General features: G+C 43.1%; 1 pseudogene across 1 annotated transcript in view; it reads left to right on the top strand.

Annotated features, from left to right (window-relative positions):
• The window catches only part of LOC149290399 (uncharacterized), a 55,505-nt pseudogene extending 28,067 nt beyond the window's left edge, over positions 1–27,438 (top strand). Inside the window, exons 5-6 of the transcript XR_016277242.1 lie at positions 19,719–20,545; positions 26,799–27,438. The product of XR_016277242.1 is annotated as an uncharacterized LOC149290399 (transcript). The remainder of the gene's footprint in view (positions 1–19,718; positions 20,546–26,798) is intronic.
• The last annotated feature ends 402 nt before the right edge of the window (positions 27,439–27,840 follow it).

The raw sequence follows: 27,840 nt of genomic DNA, 5'->3' as shown, positions 1-27,840 counted from the left end.
CATCTATATCTTCCTCTCTTGTGTTTGGATCTGGTTTCCTAAGCAATTCTCCTTCTTCTGTTTCTTCTTCTAAGCTCTCTTCCTCTCTTCTTTCTGACTGTCCCCTTTATTAAGTTCTTTTTCATTCTCATGTAGAAAATGTCTTGCTTTTTGTACGGAGTTGATTTGGTATCTTTTTGGCTTGAATTAAAATATAGGCCCTGAGTTAGTTCCCATTTGTAGTAGAGTCCATTGCTGCGCAAAACCTTAGTCAGTGGTCCATATTCCTTCCTCTTCCTTAACAGTTTCCCAGAGATATCTTTAAACAATAAAATTTCATTTTCTTCAATTCTGAATCTTGTATGAAAGTGTGTTGGAGAATTGCTTCTTTCATTTGAGTCCTAACAAAATAAATGACGATATCTCTGGGCAGTCTCTTCTGTTTTGAGACCCAGGAGCTTACTCTAAACATCTTGTCCACCTCAAGGAGAAAGGTTTCATTATCTAGGTCCATAAATTCAGCCAAGGCCGGTATTATCTTTTTATATAGATCTTCTTCTATTTGGGAAGACCTCTTATTCTAAGACATTGCTCCCTAAATCTTTGCTCTAATTTATTTTTTTCTGCTGTATCTTCAGTATGTTCTTCTGTTAATCTCTCTATCTCTTTTCCCATTTTTTAATATTCTTCCTCCAGGAATGTCACTCTTTCCCTGGTTTGTGTTAATTCTGATGTTATCTTTTCCAGAGAGTATTTATGTTAAGCAACAGGGTGGACATTAAACCAACAGAATCCCCAGACTTTCCCTAGTCTTTAAGCTGAGGCAAATACATTCGATGTGGTCCATCTTATGGATAGGTATCCTGGCCAAAGCAAGATTGTCTTTATGGACCAAAGTGACATCCCCTTACCTGCTCACTGATGGAGAACCCGACTGGTAAGGCCTGAGCCCAGGAGGCTGAGCTATCATCACCCAGCCAGGTCTCTGTGAAACAAGACAGGTCAGCCTCTTCGTCCAGTAGGCGATCTTGGACTATTTGCATTGTATTTTTGACTGACATGGCATTACACAAGAGCAGGGAAAGGTTCTGTGGTTGTTTTGGTATGCTCTCCAGCCCTTTTGGGATAGCAAGGTGAATGGAAGGGGAGAGAGATATCTGTCAGGGTCCTAATTGCAGCCCCTCTTGCAACACAAAAGGCAGTACTTTGAAAAAGGAACAGCTTGTAATCAAGAAGATACATGCAACAGAAGTGACTTTTATGTCAGGAATGAAAGAGAGTATAAACTTATCACTTTTATATCCATATCAATTAACTCCACTCCATTAACCAATAAAGCTGATTAATTGGATAGCCCTTTCGCGCACAGCGTTCTCCCACCATTTTCTGCTCAGTGTCCTCCCATCTGGGATTCTGGCAGCTTTTCTAAAAACAATTAAGCTCTCATGTGCCTTATCTCAACCACTGCATCTGTGGCCTTGGACCACAGAACTCAGCCACACAACAGTTTTAATTAACATTATGGCTTAACGATGTGTGTGTGTGTGTGTGTGTGTGTATAATGGAATCTCATCCATCCCAATCTAATATGATACCATATGAAAATATAATAAGCATAAATCCATAACAACATAATACAATATAAAAATACCAATAATTCTCTATGTTCCCCCTCCTTTTACAGAGACCAGTCTTTTAAACTCAAGCCTCTGTTGGGATGATTCCCACACATTCCAATCCTAGCAAACAATCACATTCTTTAGTCATGATCTCCTTACCTCTTTCTAGTATCTTTTATTAAAGCACATATTAAGTCATATTATTTTAACCCACCATAAATCCTGTCTATCTTGACTCTAATTTAAACCTAAACCTATAACACTTATGGCATGAATCCCTAAATGCATGAATGAAGGGATTCATGACATATTGTGACTTCAGGCTGGTGCTCCATACCTGAATGGGACTGGCCCATTGTGATCTCAGACCAATGCTCCTTGTCTGCTGCCATGAGATGGAACCATTGTGAATTTAGGCTAATGCTGATTACCTGAAGGATTGAGATGTGACCATTTTGACTTCAGTCTGATGCTCCTTGGATGAAGGATTGATACAGTACTATTGTGACTTCAGGGTGGTGCTCTTTACCTGAAGGATTGAGACTGGCCCTTTGCAACCTCAGGCTCATGCTTCTTGCCTGAATGATTGAGATGGGAGAATTGTCACTTCAGACTGGTGCTGTGTACCTGAAGGACTGGGACTGGCCCATTGCATGTCAGAAACAGGGTATAAGGGTTCTGTCATAAAGGGTAAAATATTAGAGTTTGATTATTAGAGTTAAAGTAGGAGTTATAGTTGTAGTTCATAGTAGGTAATGTAGAGTGATGGGTCATAGAAAGCATGTAGTGGGAAATGTTACAAAGACAGATGGAGTGGCTTTTAGATGAAGGAGGGCGTTTGGAGAGGGGCTGGGGCTGCAGTTGGAGAATGGTTATCAAGGAGGAGTGAAGCTGGCTTGGGAACACTGCTCTTCAAGGTGAGGCTGTCTGGGAGAAGGGAAGGGAAGTAAGACAACCTTGGTATCTATGTAACCTCCCCTTGTGTTGCTTTAGCTTCGGAATTGGGGGCTGGCTTAGGGAAGGGTTGAGCAAGTTTCTTTGGACCCCAGACTTGTCTTGGGAACACCGCTCTTCAAGGTGAGGCTGTCTGGGAGAAGGAAGGAATCTCAGGAAGAGTTAAAAGTTGAAGGAATTGGTTTCAATTGTTTTGAATATTGACAAATTCAAGAGAGAACATGATGTGATTTAAAAGAATGGGGACGGATTAAAAAAATCTGAATGAGAAGAAATATTAGAAATTAGAGAAAACAAAAAGGTATGATGGGCAAAATTTATAAAGTATTATTATTGTGGGACACGAGGCAAGAAACAGTGAAAGAGGTAATGCTCAGTTGGGCGAAGGACACAGGAGACGCGATTGATTACGATAAATGGGAAAGCATATGGAAGAAAGATATCAAATTTACATTGGCACAAAGTTTGAGAGAAAACTGGTTGAAAATGTACTTGAGATGGAATCTAACCCCAATAAAAATAGCCAAAATGTATAAGAAAAGGAAGAATTTATGTTGGAAATGTGAAAAAACATCAGGCTCCTATTTTCATTGTTGGTGGAAATGCGGAAAAGCGAAAGAATACTGGAGGCAGATAATAGATACAATAAATACGATACTAGAAATTACACCAGAAGAAACCCCAGGATGAATGTTATTAAGGATGTTGGAGGAGAATACAGATAAGAAGCATGGGAGGATATGGATGTCTATGTGAGCTAGCGCCAGGGTTTATACGCCAGGAAATGGGAGACAAAAGGAATACCAAAAACAGAAGGATGGATTAACTATCTCTATGATTTATTGCAGATGGACAAACTATCTCTCATATTGAGAGAAAATTCGGGAGAAAGTATATCAGAAGAGTGGGGGAAAGTATTAGGTTTCATTAGGAAGAAATGGGGAAATGATTTGATAATCTATTGACGATCCTTCTTGTTGCACTTTAATTTACTAACTATGTTATTCTACTGTGTATTTTTAATTTCATGATATAGGAAAATAATGTGTATTTTTGTTAGAGGGAGAAAGAGATAAACTAAGGAAGCAGTATAGAAACAAACAAACAAATAACAAAAAAGCGATATAGCTTATTATAGAATCTCGACGATGACTAATATAGCGAAAGAAAAAGAAGACTGGAAAACCTAGTGGTTATTATCTATGTCAAAGATATCCGTATCAGATACAATATAGTAGTTGGAACATTTGGAAAGTATAGTATTGTTAAGACATTGAAGGAGGAGGGTATAAGCGAGAGAACAAGGTATAAGAGAGTATTTAGTTGGTTCATTCTCACAAAGTGGAGGAAGTCATAGATAAGTAGTAATGTGTGTGTTATGAATGTAAGAGTAGAGAGAAAGTGTTAGTGTTTAAGAAGAAAGGGGCAAAAGGCAAAGTAAGTGACTGAGTTACAAACAAGAATACGACAAGAAGAATCAAGGAAAGCAAAGGTTCAGGTTAAAGAATGAGAGATTACAGAAGAAAGAAAGAGAAAGAAAAGGATCAAGATAGAGTGAGAGAAATTTTTAAAAACCAGTCAGCTTGTCTAAAAATTAATAGAGAACTAACAAAAGAATTTAATATAAGAAGAGGAAGGAGACAAGGATGTCCGCTCTCACCATTATTATTCATAACTGTATTGGAATTTTTGTTAAATAAGATTAGAAATAATTCAAGGATAAAAGGACTTAAAATAAAGGGAGAAGAAACAAAGGTGAGAGCCTTTGCGGACGACCTAGTTGTGATTCTTGAAGACCCAATAAATAATACCGAACATTTAATGTGTGAAATAAATTGGTTCGGAAGATTTAAGATCAACAAGGGAAAATCTATGATAATACCAAAAAAATTGAATAAGCAAGAAAAAGAATTATTGAAACAAAAAACGGGATTTCAAGTCACAAATAAAGTAAAATATTTAGGAGTCTGGTTATCCAATAACAACATGAATCTTTTTGATAATAATTATAAAACAATGTGGAATAAGATATGTAAATAATTGTATAGATGGTCAAACCTAAATTTATCTTTCCTTGGCAGAATAAATGCAATAGAAATGGCCACACTCCCGAAGTTTCTATTCCTTTTTATGAATTTACCAATTAGTATAACCCCAAGAATCATAGATCAATGGAATAAAGAACTTAAACACATTATTTGGAAAGGGGGTAAAGCAAGAATTAAGTGGAACAATTTAAAAGAGAAGAAAGAGGATGTGCCATGCCAGATATAAACATCTTTAGATGGGCATGTAAGATGATATGGCTACAGGAGTGGATTAAATTAAATGATAAAACAACATTAAATGTGGAAGGACCAGACATACGATTTGGGTGGCATGCGTTCCTATGGTACAATAAAGCTTTGGTGAATAAAGACTTCAATAACAACCCAATTCGAAGAGCACTGTCGGAAACATGGAAATTTGTAAAAGAAAATTTTTATTACAAAATACTGGGTTGGGGATCAAGACAGGAGGCTTTCGCTAATAGATGGGACTCAAAAAAAGATTGGTTAAGATATAATGATATAATTAAAATAAATAAAAAGAAGAAATTTGTATGAAATCTAGGGAGGAATTGATTCTGCATAAAAAGAAATAAATTGGTATAGTTACTATCGAATGAAATATAGATTTAATGAGGACATGAAGACGGTGGGAATTGAGATACAACAGAATTTGACGAATTAATAATAAAAGAAGAAGATAAAAAATAGCTAAATATTATAAATTATTCAGAGATAGAGAGTGAGAAAAAGAAGCAATAAAGCAATACATGATAGACTGGGCAAAGGATATTGGACATGAAATCCCGTTAGAAGCATGGGAGAAAGCTTGGGAAAAACAAACTCTTTCACCAAATGTCAGGATTTAAGGGAATCTTTTTTAAAAAATCAGCAATAGGTGGTATTATACCCCGGCCAGAATGAAAAAGACGTTTAAAATAGAAAGAGATAGGTGCTGGAACTGCCAAAAAGAAAAAGGAATGATGATCCACATCTGGTGGAAATGTGAAAAGGTAAAAGGGTTTTGGGATGATATACACAGAATAATACAGTAAATTTATGGTATAAAATACAAGAAAAGACCGGAATTGTACCTTCTGAATATGAGACATTTCATGAAGGCAGAGATGAGAACAAGCGATGGCGAATTATACTATACATGATAACACTGGCCAGGATATTGATAGCAAAATACTGGAAATCAAAGGAGAAGTTACAGGTAGATGAGTGGCTGTTAAAACTTAATGAGATTAGAGAGTTGGATAGACTTTCATGTACTCTGAAGGATAAGAAGAGAGACAGAATAGAAAAGGATTGGATGGAGATAGTGACATATTGGGAGAAAAGATGGGCTGAGGATAAAAACATGATCTGATATTATGCATAAATATCAGCAAAATAAAATATGTGAAGAGAGCCGGAGAAGAAATATTTTTCAAGGAAATCAAAGTTATAGGGATTATTAGATAAAATTAGGAGAATATGTTTAGATATACAACCCTTTATATAGTTAAAAAAAGGGGAAATGTGATAATTCAATGAGGGGATTGTATAACTTCATTGCAAGAAACAAAATGAAGTGTGACATAAGCTCTTTTAAAGCAGGAAGTGAAGAAAAAGACAAAGAAGATCAAATGTCTTGTGTGTTATTGAAGTTTGCATTCATGTGACTTGCATTGATGAACATATTATTGAAAAATTTAATAAAGATATAATGTAAAAAACAACAACAACAAAACCCAGCCCTTTCTTTCAGGAAGTTCCCCCTAATGTTCAGCTGGAATCTCTTTTCCTGGAGCTTGTATCCATTGCTCCAGGTTCAAGTCTCTGGAGCAGCAGAAAACAAGCTTGCTCCCTCCTTAATATGACACCCCTCTAAGTATTTAAACAGGGCTATCATATCACCTCTTAACCTTCTTTTCTCCAGGCTAAACATCCCCAGCTCCCTGAGTCGTTCCTTGTAGGGCAGGGTTTCCAGACCCTTCACCATTTTAGTCACCCTCCTTTGGACACACTCCAATTTCTCAATGTCTTTTTTGAATTGTAGGGCCCAGAACTGGACACAATATTCCAGGTGGGGCCTGACCAGAGCAGAATAGAGTGTCACTATTACTTCCCTTGTTCTAGACACTATACTTCTATTGATGCAGCCAAAAATCGCATTGGCCTTGTTAGCTGACGCATCACGTTGTGGACTCATGTTCAACTTGTGTTCTACCTGGACTCCTAGATCCCATTCAGCCATTTGTCACCCATCCTATATCTGTGCACTTCATTTTTCCGCCCTAAGTGCAGTACCTTACATTTCTCTGTGTCGAATTTCTTTTTGTTCGCTTGGACCCAGCTTTCTTGTCTGTTCAGGTCATTTTGAATTTTGATCCTGTCCTTTGGGGTATTATCTACTCCTCCTAATTAGGTGCCATCTGCAAATTTGATAAGTATTCCTCCATTTCTGTCATCCAAGTCATTGATAAAGATGTTGAATAGCACTGGGCCCAGGACAGAGCCCCACTGGACACTCCACTGGTCACTTCTCTCCAGGATGAAAAGGAGCCATTACTGAGCATCCTTTGGGTTCGTCCGGTCAACCAATTACAAATCCATGTAACAGTTTCCTTGTCCAGCTTGTTTTCATGTTTTTGTTTTATATACTGTTTAATTTTGTTAACTGCTATTAAGGGACATAGCTATGAGATTCTATGATATGGGGTGCACTATAAACCTTTTAATAAAAGAACAGGTATTTCAATCCTATATATACATATCATCAGACATAACTCCAGGGAATGTTAGCCTTTTGGATGCCATAAGGTTCCTCTCATTCTTCAAGAAGCAACCCCTCAGCTTCCTTCTAGAAGATAAAGCAAAAAGGCTTCCAAAAGAACTGAAGCCTTGGACAAGTCACACTCTCTCAGCCTCAGAGAATGGCCATGGGAAACCCACCCTGAAGAAACCTGCCAAGAAAACCCCTTCAGAGACTCCCATAAGGTCACCATAAGACCTGGAAACAACTGGGAGGCAGACCCCAAGAACAACATTGGGAAATAGGTGCAAGCCTTGCCTTGGGAAAGTGTAAAGACTGGGCTCCAGTCAATGGAGGTCTTCTTCAGGCAGAAAAGGGAGGTTTATGCAAATGCAGAATGACATCACTGCTACGGAAGGCTCTCTTGACCAATCAGAGAGCAAGATAAAGGTTCTTCTGGAAGCTTCCGTGAGAAGGAGATATAAGGCCTGAGAGACCAAGAGACAGTTGGGGGAATTGTGTCGGTTGGAGATCGAGAGAGAGAGAGTTAAAGAGAGGATCTTGGAAGTTAGTCTCAGAATTGGATGCTTAGGTTTATTTATTATTTTAATAGCTTGTGTGAATTGTATATTATATACTTACAAATTTTGTACCTGCAAGATTCTTATTCTTATTCTTCTTATTATTATTATTAACCTTTATTTATATAGCACTGTAAATTTAATATCTTCTATGACTTATATTTCAGTTATATTTTGTTATTAATAGTAAATACCTCCTTGGAGTATCTACTACTCGACGCTCCTTTTACATGTGTCTTGGATCGGTTGATGCTTGGGAAGATCAGTAAAGAAGGAGAAATAATGTTCCTTAACTGGTCCCAGTGTAGGTTAAGGGAAGTCCTTTTATAATTCACTGGATGATGGCAGCGAGATTTAAGGAAGTTAAGGGTCTGCTGGGCTAAGAGCCAAAATGTCTAAATATCTAATTAACAATTTGTAATCCACTCTGATTGCCTTTTGGCTGAAGAGAGGCGTATAAAATCATTATTATTATTATTATTATTATTATTATTATTATTACAGGGCCGCAGTTTGGCTGCTTGGACCACCGGAGATCATCACAGTGAGTCAGTTGGAAAAGCCCATCTCACTCCAGAAAATAAAGGTACTTGAGGAGTTTGCACTCTACGTCTTTCTGTAATAATCGCTACAAAACTGATAATAGCATTTGGGACATTTAGTCTTTTAAAAACAAATATGGCAGATTTAAATGCTGCTTTAAAACCTCTTTCCATCTGCCAGCTTTGCGCTGGTTTTGGGGGAAATGAGAAAGTGTTGGGAGGGAGGGACTGCCAACAGAATTAGGAGATGCATTGCAGGCTATGGACAGTTTGCGGCCAAGAAAGGTCCAAAACACACGGCAGCAATAGTCCAGTTTGAGAGAGCTTTCACTGCCCAGGCCCAGTGCTAGGGAATCCTGGGAACTGGAGTTTATTTGGGCACCAGAGCTCTCTGACAGAGAAGGCTCAATGTCTCACAAAACTACATTTCCCAGAATTCCTTAGCACTGAGCCAGCGCAGTTAAAGCGGTCTCAGATTGGTTTATTACTGCAGTGTGTTTGGGACTTAGGTGATCCTTGGCAAGTCACACTCTCTCAGCCTCAAAGGATGGCAATGGCAACCCATCTCTGAAGAAACCTGCCAAGGAAACCCCATGATAAAGTTGCCTTAGTGTTGCCATAAGTTGGAAACAACTTGAAGTCACACATGAAGAACAGAAAAAAGTGTGCACTTATTTCTCAGGTTGTACATGGGAATGGGAGGCAGTATGGTGCAGTGGTTTGAGTGTTGGGTTACAACTCTGGAGGCCAGGGTCCAGTGCCCCACTCCTCCATGAAACCAGCTGGGTCCCTTGGACAAGAAGTCACACTCTCTCAGCCTCAGGGAAGGCAATGGCAAACCTCCTCTGAACAACTCTTGCCAAGAAAACCCCAGGAGAGGCTCCCCAGAAGTCGGCAATGACTTGGAGCACTCCACAAAACACTACAAAGCCTCAAGAAAGAGCCAGCGTGGTTCAGTGGCTGGAGCACTGGACTATGACCCTGGAGACCAGGGTTCGAATACCCTCTTGGTCACGGAAACCCACTGAGTGACCTTAGGCAAGAAGTAGCACTCTCTCAGCCTCAGAGGGAGGCACTTGCAAAACCGCTTCTGGACAAATCTTGCCAAGAAAAGCCTGAGAAGGGCTTCCCTTAGGGTCGCCATACGTTAGAAACAACTTGGAGGCACACAATGACAACAAGAGTAGTAACACCACTAACACAAGGCAGCTAGGGAGAAAAGAAGGAAGGAAGAAGGAAAATAACAAAGAAAGAAAGAAAGAAGATGTGGGAGTTGTAGTCCTTGGTTCAGAGGGATTGGAGGGGCCTTACTGCAGGGCAGGACTAGTGTTGCTAACAATCCTCTAAAATATTTCCCGGCATGTTTTACCAAAATCCACGGAATCCCCCCCCCCCCCCCCCAAATATTACATGGAATATTCAGTCAAAATCCCTGTAACGTTCCCGTAATGTTAATAATAGTAATCATAATCATAATAGGATGTATTTATATATTTATTAATATGGCGGATCTTTTGCAAATAAACGTAACCCTAATTGAATAAAAATAATTGTAACTTATTTCAACTCTCAAAATTACCATTGGACCAAACAAAGAATCTTTCAGTCGTTCTAATACCTTTAAGCTATTTATTTTGACATGAAGGGGGTCCAGGAAGCTTTGTGCCAAATAGAAACGTGTTCGGCTGCAACCACACTGCATAAATAATCCAGTTTGACATCCCTTTAGCTGCCCTGGCTCAGTGCTAGGGAGCCCTGGGAATTGTAGTTTTGTGAGACATTGAGCCTTCTCTATCAGAAAGAGGTCTGGTGCCACAACAAACTACAATTCCCAGGATTCCCTAGCACAGAGCCAAGGCAGTTAAAGCGGTCTCAAACTGGATTATTTCTGCAGTGTGTTTTGGACCTTTGTTATTATAAATGCTCAAGATCCAATCCATACTGCAGAAATAATCCAGTTTGAGACTGCTTTAACTGCCCTGGCTCAGTGCTAGGGAACCCTGGGAATTGTAGTTTTCTGAGAAAGAGCTCTGGTGCCACAATAAACTACAATTCCCATGCATATGAGGAAGTACGCTTAAGTCTAGGAAAGCTCATGCTGGCAACTCTTCTTCCATGCGTCTCCAAGGTGCTACAAGATCTATCTCTGTATCATCATCATCACCATTATTATTATCATTATTAAATCCAAATGCAGCTGAAGAAGTGGACTTAAATTGGCAACACTGATGTACTGTAGACTCTTTCTCTGGGGCTGTGATCTCTAAGTGTGGAGGCAATTCCCTTGTCAAACCAGGGGATCCTGGGAATTGTAGTTTGTTGTGACATGTATGTGTATATATATGTGTGTGTGTTGTGTATATATATATATTTGTGTGTGTGTATAAGAGCCTTGTCTTCCGCACGTCTGCCCTGGCTGAGCTTTTCCTGAGGGCGGGGGGGGGGGGGGGCGGACGACCACTCTCCTCTCTCTGATTGCCTGAAAACTCTCAGTGTGACTCCCAACAGGACTGGTTGCTCTGTAGCCTCGCTCTCAGAGTCAGGGCCGCTGGTGCCAATTTCGGGGGTTTGTCCCGGAAATTGGGTTGTTTTTTTTCAGGGCTGGAGCTGAAATGTGCAAAAGTCCCTGAATCTCCACAGAATAGAGCCAGGCAGGAAATCACACGGAAAGCACTCAAAAATCCCAATTTCCGTGTGAAAGTCACAAAATTGGCAACAGTGTACCTCTGTTCAACTGAGGCTTCAGAGAAGGTTCTGGAACATTCTCCACACTCACAAACAGCACACAAAATGGCCATTGGAACACAAAATGGCCTCCAAAACACAAAATGGCCACCGGAAAACAAAATGGCTGACAGAACACAAAATGGCTGACAGAACACAAAAAGGCTGTCTCTGCCTGAGTGCTTGGCAGTTGACATTTGAGGCCTTCAGGGGAGAGAGAGACTGAGGGAAGGAGGTCCTGGAGGGAAGGGGCCTTGGGAGATATAGGGCTTTCCTGAGATATTTGGGGTTGCTGCCTAACAAAGGAGTTTCTGGACCCATAAAGGATTTGGGGCAAACTGGTTCTGAAAGGCAGTAGCAGCCTTTTCTCTTGCCAATGGGATTAACAGTGTATTTGCTTGACTGGATCTCCCAGCATCCACATGCCCAGAAGGAGGAGGGGTCCTGCCCTGCATTTCATGGGTCTTAGGCTCTGGGAACGTGTGCCTTTGGCCAGCGTCCGTGTGGCTGGGGCTCCAGAGTCCCTCCTGCCTTGTTCCATATTAACTGCAGGAGGAGCCTGTGAGGGTGGGGCAGGGGGCGGGGCCTTCCAGCTCCTCTGCCCCCATTGGCCAGACTGAAGAAGGGGAGGAGCTTCTGCCTCTCTATTTAGCTCTCTGCGTGGAAGAGTGAGTGAGGAGTAGAGAGTGAGAAAGGGACAGAGAGAGACAAGGAGGAAGGAGAGGGACAAGGCTTGGAAGCGGTAGGCTTCACTGCTGTGCTGAGGCCTCCAACTGCCAAGCGCTGAGGTGGAGGTGGCCATTCTGTGTTCCAGCAGCCATTTTGTGTTCTGGTGGCCATTTTGTGCTGCTTGTGACTGTGGGGAATAATGTTCCAGAACCTTCTCTGAGCCTCAGTTGAACAGAGGCTTCTCTTTCTCTCCTGAGGCTCCAGAGTCAGAAGGAGGCCAGGCTCCTTGGGCCAAAAGGAAGGAAGTGTGTCTCTTTGTGGGTCTTTTGTGTATATTTCCTGAGAGGGTTTTCTTATTACACAGCTCTGCTCACCTGTGTATGTCACCAGCAGGATTCTGTTCTCTGTCTCTTTGATGCTGCAGAGTTTCTTTCCAAGCCAATCCTAATCCTGGTCCCTTTTCTCAGGAACCTCATCTCGGACTCCTTGTACACGGCTTTGGGCCTCTGTTGCTGGAAGTGACCCAAGAGTAGGGCAACCAGGACCCCTGCCCACCTGATGGCCGACACAGAGGCCAAGCGGAGGGGGTTGGGCTCCAAGAGAAGGAGGCTGCGGAGGTACAACAACTCTTTGGTGAGTCCCCATCCTGGTTATTAGTCTCATGTGTTTCACTGCTGGGCCAGTTCATGAAAGCAAGTGGAGAACATACTCTCCCAATTTGGCAGAGACAGTCCTGGTAAATCCTCTGTCACCCCACTTTTTCAGGGGCTTTCAAAAATGTCCCGGTTTTGTTCTCCTCCTCCCACTTTCCCCTTTGTCCTCAGCTCACTTCAGTTCCTACAAAATGAGTGCCAAGGATTTTGAACCCCATCAACTCAAAAGTGGGGAGAGAAGAGGAAAGAAGGGAGCAGGGAGTCCTTGCTAGGAGTCTGAGGCAAAAGCAAACTGCTGTGCCCTTCCCTGCTTTTGTGACCTTCCTCATAAACATCTTTGGCCATCTTGACCACCTTCTGGTGTTGTTTGTCCACATGTGTCTTTCTTTCCCCATCTGTGAAATGTTGGGGGATATAGGGGAACATCTCTGGATCTAAACTGTGGCCCTCAAGCCCACAGCGTTCTCCAGAACTGTTTTTTAAATATGACATTTGCCACTGAAATTCGGCAACAAATGGATAAATGCACTATAATTCTTTGGTGGCTAAATGTAGTATATGTTTTGTTATAGTCAATATCTTAATCTATCCTCAATATCCCAGCCATAGCCTAAATTATTTTGTTTATATCTTATCTTTGGTTTATATATGATATATTGTGTATATCGAGCTAGAATAGACCCATTCAATCAACTACTAAACGATTCTTCAACAGATAGGTAAATTCAGCTGATTCAGTGGGTCTACTCTGGTGAGGAACAGAGGCAGTTTTGCTTATGTGAAATCACAATACTTGTGAAACTCAGCTTATTCCACACATGGTTGTAAATCCTCTGAGACTAATAGTATGATTCAGGCCCTTATCATGGTAATGAAAATCATTTCATGGTTCAGACTGAATAATAGTGAATCAAATATGATTGGGTGGGTTATACTTATAAGATGTAGTGATTGTTTGCAGAGGGATTTTGCAGCACCCTTGAGACCAACTGTGTGAAAGATATTGCAGCACTGAACCTGGTCTGTGCCCCTTCCTCTGGCAACAGCCCTCTGACCCTCTCCTCTCACCCCCTCAGAGCTCAGCTCCAGTGGTCAGTGGGATGGGAACGGGGCTTCCCAGCCACAACACATTGCTATGGGCTCCATTCCTCTGGCCATGCAAGCAACTGCACAAGACCATTCCTGAGAGGAACAAGAAGGGATAGGAAATGTCTGAGACGCAGGTAGCCCCCTGTCCTTTTGGACTCTCACTCTGTGGGGCTCTTGCTACTGAGATGGCCTCAGGGAAGGCAGAGCACCTGACTTCTAACCTCCATGTGTCTGGTGATGGTGGGGCTGGGGTGTCTTTTCCAGGCATTCCTCACCCTCCTCAAGGGCTGCCCCACCTTCGGCCAGAGCCAGTAATGCAGCCACCATGGTTCTCCAGCTCTGGCAGAGTTTGTCCTTCAGCCCTCCCTGTTAGCTCACCATTTCCTCCAAAGGAGGCCGTACTTGAAGGCCACAGACCCGGTCAGTCCCTTGGAGGGGACAGAGAGATGGGGGGCTCTGGAAGAAAATGGAGTGGGGTGAACCCAGGAGGAAATGGATGGGAAACAGGATGATGTGAAAAGACCTTCCTATTGACACCCAGAGAATGTCAGAAACTCAGAGCTTTGCTTCCCAGATTTTATCCTACACAAACACACACACAATTGACATATCCAGCGGGAGCCATGTTGGCCATATAGCAGTAGCATCCCAAATCCGCAAAACTAGGATATCGGATATGTTATATGGATGTGAATATACCACATTTTAGGCTTCACGGGAGAATGATAAAGAGAAGGCCAATGGATGGGACCTGTACTATTGGAGGTTGCTACCTCCAACAAAGGTTTTAAAATATCTTTTAAATTGGGACAGCATTGGCATGTTTTACCTTATCAACACCTACAAGTTTTCCTGTGTAAAAGCATGGAGCCTGCCTGAGAAATTCAGTTTTCTCTTCCAAACAGAGGGGCTTGTAGCCTCACAAAGGATTCGAGACAAACTGGATTTCAAAGGCAGTAGCTTTTTGCTTGCTAACATTATTTAAAGTTTGTTTCCTGGGATAAATTCTGAAGTAATGAAATAATATTTGGGATGCACCATGTGCTTTCCTTCCCTTTTATTAGTCACTCTCTGGATCAGGGCTATTTTCTATTGCAGGTGACTTTTGCGGATGTGGCGATATATTTCACCGAGGATGAATGGAAACTCTTGACAAAGAAGCAGAGACTTCTGTACAGCGATGTTATGATGGCGAATTATGAGAATGTGGCCTCTGTGGGTAAGGAACTTGACTCCACTGCCCTTCCTGTGAAGACTGAGGGTCCTTTCATACTACATTGTTATGGTGTTATGTTTCTACTTTAGAATTATGGAATCATAGAGTTGGAATAGGCAACAAGGGCCATCCAGTTAAACCCCTGGCCATGCAGGAATACACATTCAAAGCACCCCCAACAGATAGTCATCCAGCCTTTGTTTAAAGATCTCCAAAGAAGGAACGCTTTAGAAATAAATCTTAATAATAATAACAATGGCTCAGTACAGATTAGAAGAAAGGGGTGGCCACAGGCTGTCCCTTTCTCCTCCGGATCATTGCTGCAGCAACCTCATGGCTGCAAGAACAATCTGCAGCCAAAAGGAGCTCAGAAATGGAACTCCTTCCTGTGATGCCACCAAGGCGCCATTTGCACCTTGGAGCGTCACGGTGATATGTCTTATGCGCCGTGCTGTTTGGACTCGTCACACAAGACACGTCATGGATGCATGCGCCGTATGGATGGCGCTGCGTCAAGATTGTGCTGCCCATAAGTATTAGGCTTTGGGAGTGTGCAGTTACTGCATGCTCCCAAACCCTAAAATCACTGCCGGCATGCCACAAAGTGCCCATTTGTACCAGGCCAATAATAACAATAATGATACTCCACCACGTTCAGAGGAAGTATATTGCACTCTCGAACAGCCCTTACTGTCAGCAAGTTCCTCCTAATCTTTAGGTGGCATCTCTTTTCCTGTGGCTTGCATCCACTGTTCCTCTCCTTTTCTCTGGAATAGGAGAAAGCAAGCTTGATCCATCAAGGTGACATCTCTTCAAATATTTGAACAGGGCTATTATATCCACTCTTAACCTTCTCTTCTCCTGGATAAATATAGCCAGCTCCTAAGCCACTTCTCATAGGGCTTGATGGTTTTCAGTTCCTTCACCTTTTTGGTTGCCCTCCTTTGGATACTCTCCAGATTCTCAAACTCCTTTTTGAATTGTGGTGCCAAGAACTAGACACAGGGTTATTTCAAGTGAGGCCTGACCAAAGCAGAATAGAGTGGCACTATTACTTCTCTTGATCTAGACACTATACTTTTATTGATAAAGCCTAGGATCATATTGACCTTTTTAGCTGCCTCATGTTCACCTTGTGGTCTACTATGAGTCCTAAGCTACTTTCACACGTAGTTTAATTGTCATAACAATATCCTGTGTAATCTTGGAATTTGTAGTTTGGTGAGGCACTATTGCTCTCCACTTTCTAAGGATTCTAAATATCCCATTCTAAACTGCCAATTCTAGGATTCTGTGGGAAGGAACTATGGAGATAAATGCTTTTCACCCCCAAATGCTCCTCAGCACATCCCTCAGTAGGGCGGTTTACAGACTGCCCCTTTGGGGTGGCCTGTACCTGCCCCTTTCATCAACGGATCGGGGCCTCAGCTGCCACAGCGGCAGCCCTGAGGCCCCAATCCACCGCTTTTCCACGCCGTGGCCTGGAAAAAGTGTCCTTGGGGCTTCAAGCCCCAAAGACACCCCAACAGCGGCGTGGAAAGGAGAAAGGGGCCACTCTGCACCTTTCTCTTTTGTATCGCTGGCGCAGCTCTCTAAAGGCTGCACCAGCGACACAAATGAACGAAGGAGCTCCAAAATGGAGTTCCTTCCTGCGCCGTGGAAAGGGCGCCACAAGCGCCCTTTCATGACACCAGGACGTCATGTCCATGCCGCTCCGTTTGAATGCGGCGCAGTCGTGACATCCTTAAGGGCATCACCATCTGCATGTAGAATGGGCGCCACCATTTTGTACGTACTGTGTGCGTACTAGGGTTGGGGGCGTCTGAAAAAGATGCCCCCGGGCAACCCTAGTACGTACACAGTACGTACTAGGGTGCCCTTCTGGAAAGGTCCTAAGTTTCCTGGCTTTTTTGGCCCTTCTTCCAGGCTTTTCAGGCTCAGGAGAGTCTTCTTGGGGAAAAGGCCTCCCTTGGCCCTACAATGGCTCAGAGAGAGCCCAATAGTGGCAAAATGGCCTCTGGTTCCCCAAAGGGATGCTGTGGGATACTGAGGAGAAAATAGTATTTCATTTCACCCCCAGACAATACAATGTTAAGTTGCTCCTGAGATCCCCTGTGGGCCAGTGTGACCCCCCCCCCCCCCCATCCCCAACATTAGGCCATCCCTGTCTTATAGATGCCTTAAGGCTGGCACTTGACCCTCACCAAAATTGGAGTCCAGGTCCCAGCCCCCTTGCTCTTGCTTTCCCAATGACTTATTTGTATATTGATTATCCTGCCTTTCTCAACAAATGGGACTCAGAATGTCCCTTTTGTGCATCACATGCTGTGGATGTGTGTCTGTGATAGAGAGATGGAGGGAATGGGAAAAACAGAAAGGCAGGAAAGAGATGCTGAAGGTGAAAGCTGAAGCAGTGCGGATAGGCAAGAGGGAAGGTTGGAGAGTGGAGGGAGAAAGGGAAGGGGATCAGGTCTCTGGGAGCCAGGAAAGGAAAGCAGGAGCAAAGCCAGGATTGCCTAGCTCTGTGTTGTTGTTGTTGTTATTATTATTATTATTAACCTTTATTTATAAAGCGCTGTAAATTTACACAGCGCTGTACATACAATCTTTTTAATTGGACGGTTCCCTGCCCTCTGTCTTACAATCTAAAAAGACATGACACAGAAGGAGAAGGGAGTGGTGGTGGCTAAGGGGCCTGTCTACTAAGATAATACATATAAAATACATAGCAATACCGGAAATGATTCAATAAAACAGACAAGAAAAGAACATCAAATAGCAAGTGACAATTATGCAATGCCTGGGAACGCTTCTCTGAACAGGATGGTCTTCAGCTCCGTTTTGAAGCTGGTTAATGAAGTGATGGCTCTTGCTCGCAGGGGAAGAAGGTTCCAGGAGTGAGGGGCAGCGAGTGAGAAGGGGCGAATCCTAGATGGGGCAGAGGAAATCCTGGGCTGGGACAGCAGGCTTGACTACCAGAACGGAGGGCCCTAGTGGGAAGATGAGGGGAAATAAGGTGAGGTATGTGGACAGGAAAGGACCTCTGGGAAGGGTCAAGAGAGGGGCCTTGGGGATTGGGAGGCAGCCACCAACCTGACAGGTTTTAAGAACTGAACTGGTGAGAACCGGTTCAGGCCCTGGTTTTCAGACATATTAAGGGCTTCCATTTAGCAATTATGAACAATGTCTATGAAGAAAGGAAAGGCAACACAAAAATTCCTTTTTCTCTAATGTTTCTTTTTCCTACCTGAGCTTGCTTAGGGTCTTTTACCTGAAATGCTGGAGTTTGGGGAAGACACCTGCAAGTGCTATGCTTTTAGGGGAATTAGATACTTAGCTCAAAGGGGAGATATAGTTTGATTGAGGCAACAGTGACCTCAGGATCCAGCAAAGCTATAGCAGGTCTGCAATCACACAGAACTCCAAAGGCATTTGAAAGGCAAAATGAACACACATGCACAGAGAGAATTAGGTAACAAAGGTGGGAGTGGTGAATAAATGTAAGACTTTGCTAATGGTAATATGTTGCCTGGATGGATCTCAATCCCAGTTGCTGAGAATCCGGAATGGGGAAAGAAGTCAGTAGCTCCCATGGCAAGTGGGGTTGAAGAGTGTATTGAGGTGCTTAGCCATGTAAACCGACAGAGGATCCTATCGCATGGGATAAAAAAAACCCAGTTTAACTTTTCTGAATTGAATTCTGATTCGGGCTGCATCCAGGTCCTATCATATGTAAATCTCCGCTGAATCCACCAGCCAAATCCATCCTGGATTCAGCCCGAATCCCCACAGCACTTCAGCGGCCATTTTTTAAGTGTTGGAAGTTTCCACTTAAAAAAGAAGGGAGATGCCTGAGCATGCCTCGGACCCAGGCTACATCTGGGATGGATTTGGCCAAAAGATTCAGCAGTGATTTACATAAGATTGGACCCGGACATAGCCCGAATTAAAATTCTGTTTGGGAAAGGTACCCTGGCTTTCTTACCCCATGCAATAGGGAGCAGAGTGTCTGCCTGCAACTGGACTGAGGCTGAAGAACAGCCACTAGGAGCAGATATTTATGCTGTAATTGTTGCTTAGTGGCAGAAACTGAGGGTATGAAAAGGTTTAAATTGCTTTAGAATGTTTCCTGGGTGAGGAAACAATGGTCTGAAACCAAATTTAATGCAATGAGGGCTTGGTTTAAGCTCTCCCCATTTACTGTGACTTCCTTCACTCTGTCCATCACTTCTTCTCTTAAATTAATGAGGAGAATTAAATTAAATTAAATTAAAATTATATTCTGGCCTCAAAAAGAAGAGCCCTCCCTCCGCCCCAACTGTCATCACCAGACCTAGGAGGGAGTGAAAAAGACAGGCCCAATTTCCATCAGGCCTAACTGTGAATTTTACTGTAACTCACGTCGCTCTGTTTTATTTTACTGTATTGTATTTATTTTTGTATTTTATTTTATTCTCTTTATTTTTATTGTTGTAACCCACCCGGATTCCTTGTGATCGGGCAGGCTATAAATAAATCATCATCATCATTATTATTATTGGTGCAAGTACCTCAGACAAAAGGGATTAGCACACTGATTCTCAGAGCCTTTTTCTGACTATTTCCTTCCAGTCCCACTCCTTAGCCATAATCCCTTCACCCTCTACAGACATAAATGGATCATGCAGCTAAATCCATTCATTTTCTCAAGGCAGGTTCTCCTACAATCTCTTCTTTGCTACCTCCTATGAGTAGGGATCCATACCTGCAAAAATGCTACATTCACGGCACCCACTCCAACTTTATTAATTTTATATCAAATAGGGAAGGGTTAACAGGTGGCTAAATCTTGGGGTAACACATTCCTCTCTTGATTCAGAGAGTCAGTCTTGTCTGTCATTGATCTTTTTTTTTTTTTTCAGAAGAACATGTCAGTCTTGAGAGAGTCCATACATGTGAGAGGCCACATAAATGCCAGCACTGTGGGAAATGTTTTCCTTCAAAGTCAGACCTTGTGAGACATCAGAGAGGCCACACAGGAGAGAAGCCATACAAATGCTAGGGTTGTGGGAAAGGTTTTTCTTCGAAATCACACCTAGTGATACATCAGAGAGTCCACACAGGAGAGAAGCCATACAAATGCCAGCATTGTGGGAAATGTTTTTCTTGGAAGTCAAACCTAGTGACACATTTGAGAATCCACACAGGAGTGAAGCCATTCAGATGCCAGCATTGTGGGAAATATTTCTCTCAGAAGTCAAACCTAGTGACACATCAGAGAGTCCACACAGGAGAGAAGCCATACAAATGCCAGCATTGTGGGAAAGGTTTTTCTAAGACATCAAGCCTCCTGATTCATCTGAGAATCCACACAGGAGAGAAGCCATACAAATGCCAGCATTGTGGGAAAGGTTTTCCTTTAAAGTCAAACCTAGTGACACATCTGAGACTCCACACAGGAGTGAAGCCATTCAAATGCCAGCATTGTGGGAAAGGTTTTTCTCAGAAGCCCAACCTAGTGACACATCAGAGAGTCCACACAGGAGAGAAGCCATTCAAATGCCAGCATTGTGGGAAAGGTTTCTCTCAGAAGTCAGACCTAGTGAAACATCAGAGAGTCCACACAGGAGAGAAGCCATACAAATGTCAGCATTGTGGGAAATGTTTCTCTTCGAAGTCAAACTTAGTGATACATCAGAGAGTCCATGCAGGAGAGAAACCACATAAATGCCAGCAGTGAACTAACACTGTTTTTGTTAAGAAGTATTACGAGAAAAATATTTTCAATGCATTGGTGATAAGAGAAAGCCCTTGTGATTTTGTTTTTAAGGGTTGTCTGTTCATAAAGTTATTGATTTTTGTATGTTGTTGTGTTGTGTTGGGTTGTTGTTGTTGTTGTTTTTATTTTTTTTATAGAATTCTAGAATAAGAATGGACCACAGGACCCATGTAGTCCAACCCCCGACACACAGGATGACAAAGCGTGGATTTACAGGATTCTGGCTTTGTAAGGCACCACAAGCACCATCTAGTCCAAGCCCCTGCCATATAGGAAGATGTAGCATGGTGGGTAGGTGTGTTATGTGTGAATATGACAGAATTAGAAGATGAAGGATGAGATGAAGGATCTGGCACAGAGAAGCAAGAAAAGCTCAAACTGCTGAGTCGAAAAGGAATGTGCAAAAGATAAAGTCACCGTAATGCAAGGACATGAAACTGAATGTACTAAAAGAAGAATGGACTGTGTATAACACAACTTGATGTACAGAGCACCAGAACAAGAACGGAATGGGAACAAGACGTCACTCATCAGGAAAAATGATGCACATATAAAAAGCATAAAGGAATATTCAAAACCATGGTGCTAGTGTGCCAAAATCATCTGGAACTGGCACCCATCGCTCTTTCAGAAAACTGATGGACCTCTGGGAAGATTTGTGTGCATGAGCATTGTATGAATGTGTGCATGATTTGAGGCCTCTTGACATGTAATATATTAGAATGAATGTCCCTAATGTTAGAATAAATGTTACATACAAAGTGTTTGAACCCAGATCTGGTCTCTTATGTGTCTGATTAAAAGTTTTATAGAACAATTCTGTATTTACTCACCACTCTAGATGTAAAGAAGAAGACCTAGATTGGTGACAGGTGTGTGATCTCTCATTTCACCTTCTGGAGCTTCTGCACTGATCCCTGAAAGCGGAAAGAGAACTAACCAAGCAGTGGGACACACTTCCTTTGTTAACCCATTACGATTCGACTATAAGAGACAGGCCTTGGAGTTATGATCCACTGCCAGCCGTAAGGTTTGGTTTAAAATATGGGGGCTGGGTCATCGCCTGCAGCCTCTGGTTCCATTGGAGGCAGGGCCTCTTCTCCAGCATCACCTGGAACAACGGACCAGAACAATGGACAACAACAGATGGATGTGGCATGTGTGTTTGTGCATATACATCTGTATATATATGTATGTATGTGGAGGCATCTCTATCTAAGTGCATTCAGACTTATACTTTTAAGAGCCTACACACACAGACATGGAATGTTTAAAGTCTATAGATCTTGCATACAATACCCATAGATACATCTATACATACCCATAGATACCTGTGTACGCACATGTATTTATATATATATATATATATATATATATATATATAGAGAGAGAGAGAGAGAGATGCAAACACATGTACACATATATGTTGGATCATATATATATGATTTATATATTTATATATACTCTTCTACTTGCATACAATTTAAACATAAGGAAATGCATAGAGAAATATGTAAGTACATATGAATGCGCATGTATACACTCCCCAGGTTCTGGTCAACATCAGCGTGTAGATATAATTACAATTGTATATATGTTTACTTCCGGTCATAACAGCATAACTGCTCTGCAATTGCTGTAATTGGAATTTATACTTTGCGATGTTTTTATGATATGTATTTTACACATGATTGCCTCCTCAGGGCTGCCATTGGCTGGAATCCCAGTCCCTCCCACCATCCCTGGCCCTGATTGGCTGGAATCCCAGTCCCTCCCACAATCCTTGGCCCTGATTGGCTGGATTCCCTGTCCCTCCCACAGTCTCTGGCTCTGATTGGCTGGAATTCCTGTCCATCCCACCATCCCTGGCCCTGATTGGCTAGAATCTCAGCCCTTGCCTCCTTGTTTTCTGGCAGCCATTTTGTGCTTCTTGTGACTGTGGAGAAAATTGTTCCAGAACCTTCTCTGAGGCCTCAGTTGAACAGAGGCTCCTCTTTCTCTCCTGAGGCTCCAGAGTCAGAAGGAGGCCAGGCTCCTTGGGCCAAAAGGAAGGAAGTGTGTCTCTTTGTGTGTCTTTTCTTATACACAGATCTGCTGTTTCTGGGGAACATGGGTTTTAAAAGGGACCAGAAATGGGGAGGAGAGTTTTAATACAAGCCTTATTCTTATTCTTCACAAACATTGGGCTTTGGCTTCTAAGAGGAGGCTAGTCCCCCAAAAAGGGCCAAAAGTGGCTCCTCTGGGAGGTTTTAAGAGTCTCCCCAGTTTCCTTATTAAGAGATTTTCAGGCAAGAAGGAAGGAGGCAGACCAGAATAACTCAGATTACCAAGAATTAATAATAATAATAATAATAATAATAAATTTTTTATTTTTATACCGCCCTTCCATAGATCAGGGCGGTTCACAGCAAATATCAATAAAACAATTAAGAATACATAAAAACACCCCTCTCTCACTGACCCCTCCCCCCTGGTAAAAAGCCACCACAGCGTCAAGATAGTCCTCCGCAGTTCTGGGGAGCTACTTCCCAGGTGACATGGGGGGGGGGGGGCAGCGGCAGAAGTAGTCCTCCACCAGCTCTCAGGCAGTCCCCGATGTTGCTGGGTCTGCCTGATGGCTCCCTCTGAGGCCGAGATGACAGTTGAAGAGGGAGGGGCCTCTTCCTTCAGGCAGACCTTGATGTTGCTGGGTCTGCCTGATGGCTCCCTCTGAGGCCGAGATGACAGTTGAGGAGGGAGGGGCCTCTTCCTTCAGGCAGTCCAAGATGTTGCTGGGTCTGCCTGATGGCTCCCTCTGAGGCCGAGATGACAGTTGAGGAGGGAGGGGCCTCTTCCTTCAGGCAGTCCAAGATGTTGCTGGGTCTGCCTGATGGCTCCCTCTGAGGCCGAGATGACAGTTGAAGAGGGAGGGGCCTCTTCCTTCAGGCAGTCCCCGATGTTGCTGGGTCTGCCTGATGGCTCCCTCTGAGGCCGAGATGACAGTTGAGGAGGGAGGGGCCTCTTCCTTCAGGCAGTCCCCGATGTTGCTGGGTCTGCCTGATGGCTCCCTCTGAGGCCGAGATGACAGTTGAAGAGGGAGGGGCCTCTTCCTTCAGGCAGTCCCCGATGTTGCTGGGTCTGCCTGATGGCTCCCTCTGAGGCCGAGATGACAGTTGAAGAGGGAGGGGCCTCTTCCTTCAGGCAGTCCCCGATGTTGCTGGGTCTGCCTGATGGCTCCCTCTGAGGCCGAGATGACAGTTGAAGAGGGAGGGGCCTCTTCCTTCAGGCAGACCCCGATGTTGCTGGGTCTGCCTGATGGCTCCCTCTGAGGCCGAGATGACAGTTGAGGAGGGAGGGGCCTCTTCCTTCAGGCAGACCTTGATGTTGCTGGGTCTGCCTGATGGCTCCCTCTGAGGCCGAGATGACAGTTGAGGAGGGAGGGGCCTCTTCCTTCAGGCAGACCTTGATGTTGCTGGGTCTGCCTGATGGCTCCCTCTGAGGCCGAGATAACAGTTGAAGAGGGAGGGGCCAACAACAATTAAACAAACAACAACAAGAAGAATAAGGATTAGACAGAAAAACAAACTGCTTATATTTTAAAAAAGCAAAACCATTTTTAACAGGATAATAATTAGACTTTTACATCCGACCCAGGCTTTATCTGCACTACAGAAATAATCCAGTTTGAAACTGCTTTAACTCTCCTGGCTCCTTCCTATGGAATCCTGGGATTTGTAGTTTGTTGTGGCATCAGAGCTCTCTGGCAGAGAAGGCTAAGTGTCCAAAGGTAAAATCCCAGGATTCCATAGGAATGAGCGGTTAAAATGGTGTCAAATTGCCTTATTTCTATAGTGCGGATGAAGCCTTCTTGGGAAAGGGGCTGATGCTAGGAAAAAGGAGGAATGAAGAGGGAAAGGAGGATGGACGGACGGAGGGCCACCTGCAGCTGGACTGGCCTCCCTGAGCGGTCAAGACCTGAGCTGGGTTGTGGACGATGGGCACTCTTGATATCAATATTAATATCTTTCACTATTGATTGTAATTAAGGAGGGGATCAGATTCCTCCTTTCAATAGCATCAGGAAAATGTTTAGGTGTTGTTAAGGTTTGGAAATCCTGTTTGGGGACTTTTTGTGTTCTCACAGCCATCGGGTGACATCAGGAAAACCTTTCTGTGTTCTTTAGGGTCAGAGATCCTGTTTGGAGTCCCTTCCGACTTTGGGGCCCTTTCATCCTCCATTTTGGGTTCCCTGAAGGCCTCAAACTGCCAGGTGCTGAGGCAGAGGCAGCCATTTTGTGTTCTGGTGGCCATTTTGTGCTGCTTGTGACTGTCCTTGCCTCCCTCTTTGGGAAAGGAGACCCCCTCAGCCCCCTGGACTCACTCCAGACACTCATTCCTAGAATGGCTGGGACTCAGAGGAGTTTCCTAGGCATTGTCCCCTTCTGCCCTCCATGGCCATTGGCACTGACCTTTCCCCATTGCCTTTCCTCCCTCAGCCCTTGGACCTCCTCCTCCTTCGCACTCAGAGCAACCCTTCTCTACAGCTGAGGAGACGGCCTCTGACCCAGGGAAGCTCTGGCCATAAAGGACTGCAGAAGAGGCCTTCCTGGGGCTGCAGGAATCAGGGTCTTTGTACTGAAGGTAGGACTTTATTCCTGGACCTGAAAGAGGACCTTTGTTTAAATGTTTCAGTCCAGGATTGTATGGAAGGGTTGCAGCTGAGAGAGTGAGACCTTGCTTTGGAGGAATAAAGCCCCAAATTCAGTCTGTGGCAGCATTGTCTTCCCAGAAGTTTGAAGTGAGATTTCCAGACCCCAGACACACAATGCACCAGTGAGTCCTTTGTGTGGGGACTGTGTGTACGTGTTGTTTACTAGGGCTTTGTGAGGTATTTGTTTCACTGGGTTTATATAATGAATTTACATAGGTCTTCACTTCCCCAAAATGAGCATAATCCAGGCTGCAATCTTCACTCATAAACCTATACATTTATAGATTTTTGTTGTATAAATGCAACATATTCAGCAGTGTGCTTCTTTTTTAAAAATATACAAGGAAAAGTGAAGAAATTGTGATTTTGACAATAGATCTGTTCAGAAACAATGCACACAAATGTACATGCCTCAGTTTCTGTGTGGCTTTAGCAAGCAGAGGGAGGAGGTACATACCTCATGCTCCTGCTATGACTGACACACACAAACACACAAATTTTGTAATTGTCAATTTGTAAACTGCTTTGATCTTTTTGGAAAGGTGGTGTATAAATAAATGTATTATTATTATATTATTATATTACAAACACAGCAGTTAAGCTCAGAGATTTGTCTCATTTGTAAAAATGAAATGATTATTTTCACCAGTGTCTAAATGGGGAAGGGGGTGTGATGAGGGGAAGCCATTGATCAGATCATTGAAGAAATACAGGTCTTATTCAGCCCAGGGGCTGTAATTTCTCCACCTGGGATACAAATCATAGAATCATAGAGGGCGACTAAAATGGTGAAGGGTCTGGAAACCATGCCTTATGAGGAATGACTTAGAGAGGTGGAGATGTTCAGCCTAGAGAAGAGAAGGTTAAGAGGTGATATGATAGATCTGTTTAAATTTTTGAAGGGATGTCATATAGAGGAGGGAGCAAGCTTGTTTTCTGCTGCTCCAGAGACTAGAACCCGGAACAATGGATGCAAGCTCCAGGAATAGAGATTCCACCTCAACATTAGGAGAAACTTCCTGACAGTAAGGGCTGTTCGACAGTGGAACAGACTCCTTCCTCGGAGTGCAGTCGAGTCTCTTTCCTTGGTCTTCAAGCAGAGGCTGGATGGCCATTTGTCGGGGATGCTTTGATTGAGAGTTCCTGCATGGCACAATGGGGTTAGACTGGATGGCCCTTGGGGTCTCTTCCGACTCTACGATTCTATGATTCTATGAATCTATGTAGCTAGAACAGGACATTCCCAAGCCAACATGGCCAGGCAATAGTGTGGAAAATAGGCAATCTCTACATGGGCTCTCTGAATTGTGACTTCTCTGCATGCAGAAGGCTGCCATGGGAATTGGGGAGGAGGGCTGGATCCCATGGAAGGGGGGCAACCAGAGAAGAGAGAGCTCCTTTCCTGCCCTGCCTGACCGGGGGCTTCTCTGGGGGATGGACGGCAACTAGTTTGGCCACTGGGAGAATGAGGGGCCACCAGGCCAGACATGCCTGACCCAGCAGAACCTTCTATGCTCCAGTGTCAAATGCCAGCATTGTGGGAAAGGTTTTTCTCAGAAGGCACACCTTTTAGAACATTGCAGGATCCACACAGGAGAGAAGCCATTCAAATGCCAGCATTGTGGGAAAGGTTTTGCTTCGAAGTCACACCTAGTGACACATCAGAGAGTCCACACAGGAGAGAAGCCATACAAATGCCAGCATTGTGGGAAAGGTTTTTCTCAGAAGGCACACCTTTTAGAACATCGCAGGATCCACACAGGAGAGAAGCCATTCAAATGCCAGCATTGTGGGAAAGGTTTTGCTTCGAAGTCACACCTAGTGACACATCAGAGAGTCCACACAGGAGACAAGCCAAACAAATGCCAGCAGTGAACTAATATTATTTTTGTAAGGAAGGAATACAGAAAATATATTTTCAGAAAAAAAGGTTCTTTTCTTGATTTTTCAATTCAAATCAACTATGAAAACATATATAAATTAGGATGAATTAATCTCCTCTTCTCTTAAAGAGTAGAAACAAGAACCAAGTAAAAATGGAGATTGGTTTTTTGTTTATCTAGCTCTATTTTTCTTTTCTGAAAGATTAAAACAGGATACTAGAAGAAATGAAAATTTAAGAAGTTTAGACACCATCTAGGAAGTATACATAGTTTAGAGATACAGAAACTAATTTGGCTTTATATATATATATATATATATATATATATATACTTTGTATATTGTGTAAATATGTTTAAGTGTGTACTAATGTTTTGTCTTGTATGTCTTTTTAATGACTGTTCAATAATTTTTTTAAAAGAAAATGTATTTTCAATGCAGCAGCAAAAAGGCCCTCATGATTTTGTTTGTAAGGTTTGTCTGTCCATATGTCTGTTTATGTTTTAAAATTATATTTTGTTAAGTTTACGTTTTAATTGCTATTAGTATAGATCATTGCTTTGGGTTATAAACTTGGCTAAGGATTATGGGTCATGGTATAGGTTAGCTAGATGGGGGGCTGGGATTTGTTGCAGCTGTCTTGAATAGTTATGGGAATGCTAGCTTTTGCAATGTGTGGGATTTTGGCTTCAGA

This window comes from Sceloporus occidentalis, unplaced genomic scaffold (genome assembly GCF_023333645.1).
Source record: "Sceloporus occidentalis isolate IW3139 unplaced genomic scaffold, rSceOcc1.0.p SCAF_39, whole genome shotgun sequence".
Taxonomy (NCBI): domain Eukaryota; kingdom Metazoa; phylum Chordata; class Lepidosauria; order Squamata; family Phrynosomatidae; genus Sceloporus; species Sceloporus occidentalis.
Note: the sequence above shows the minus strand (reverse complement) of the source record. Positions and strands in the feature narration are given on the sequence as shown.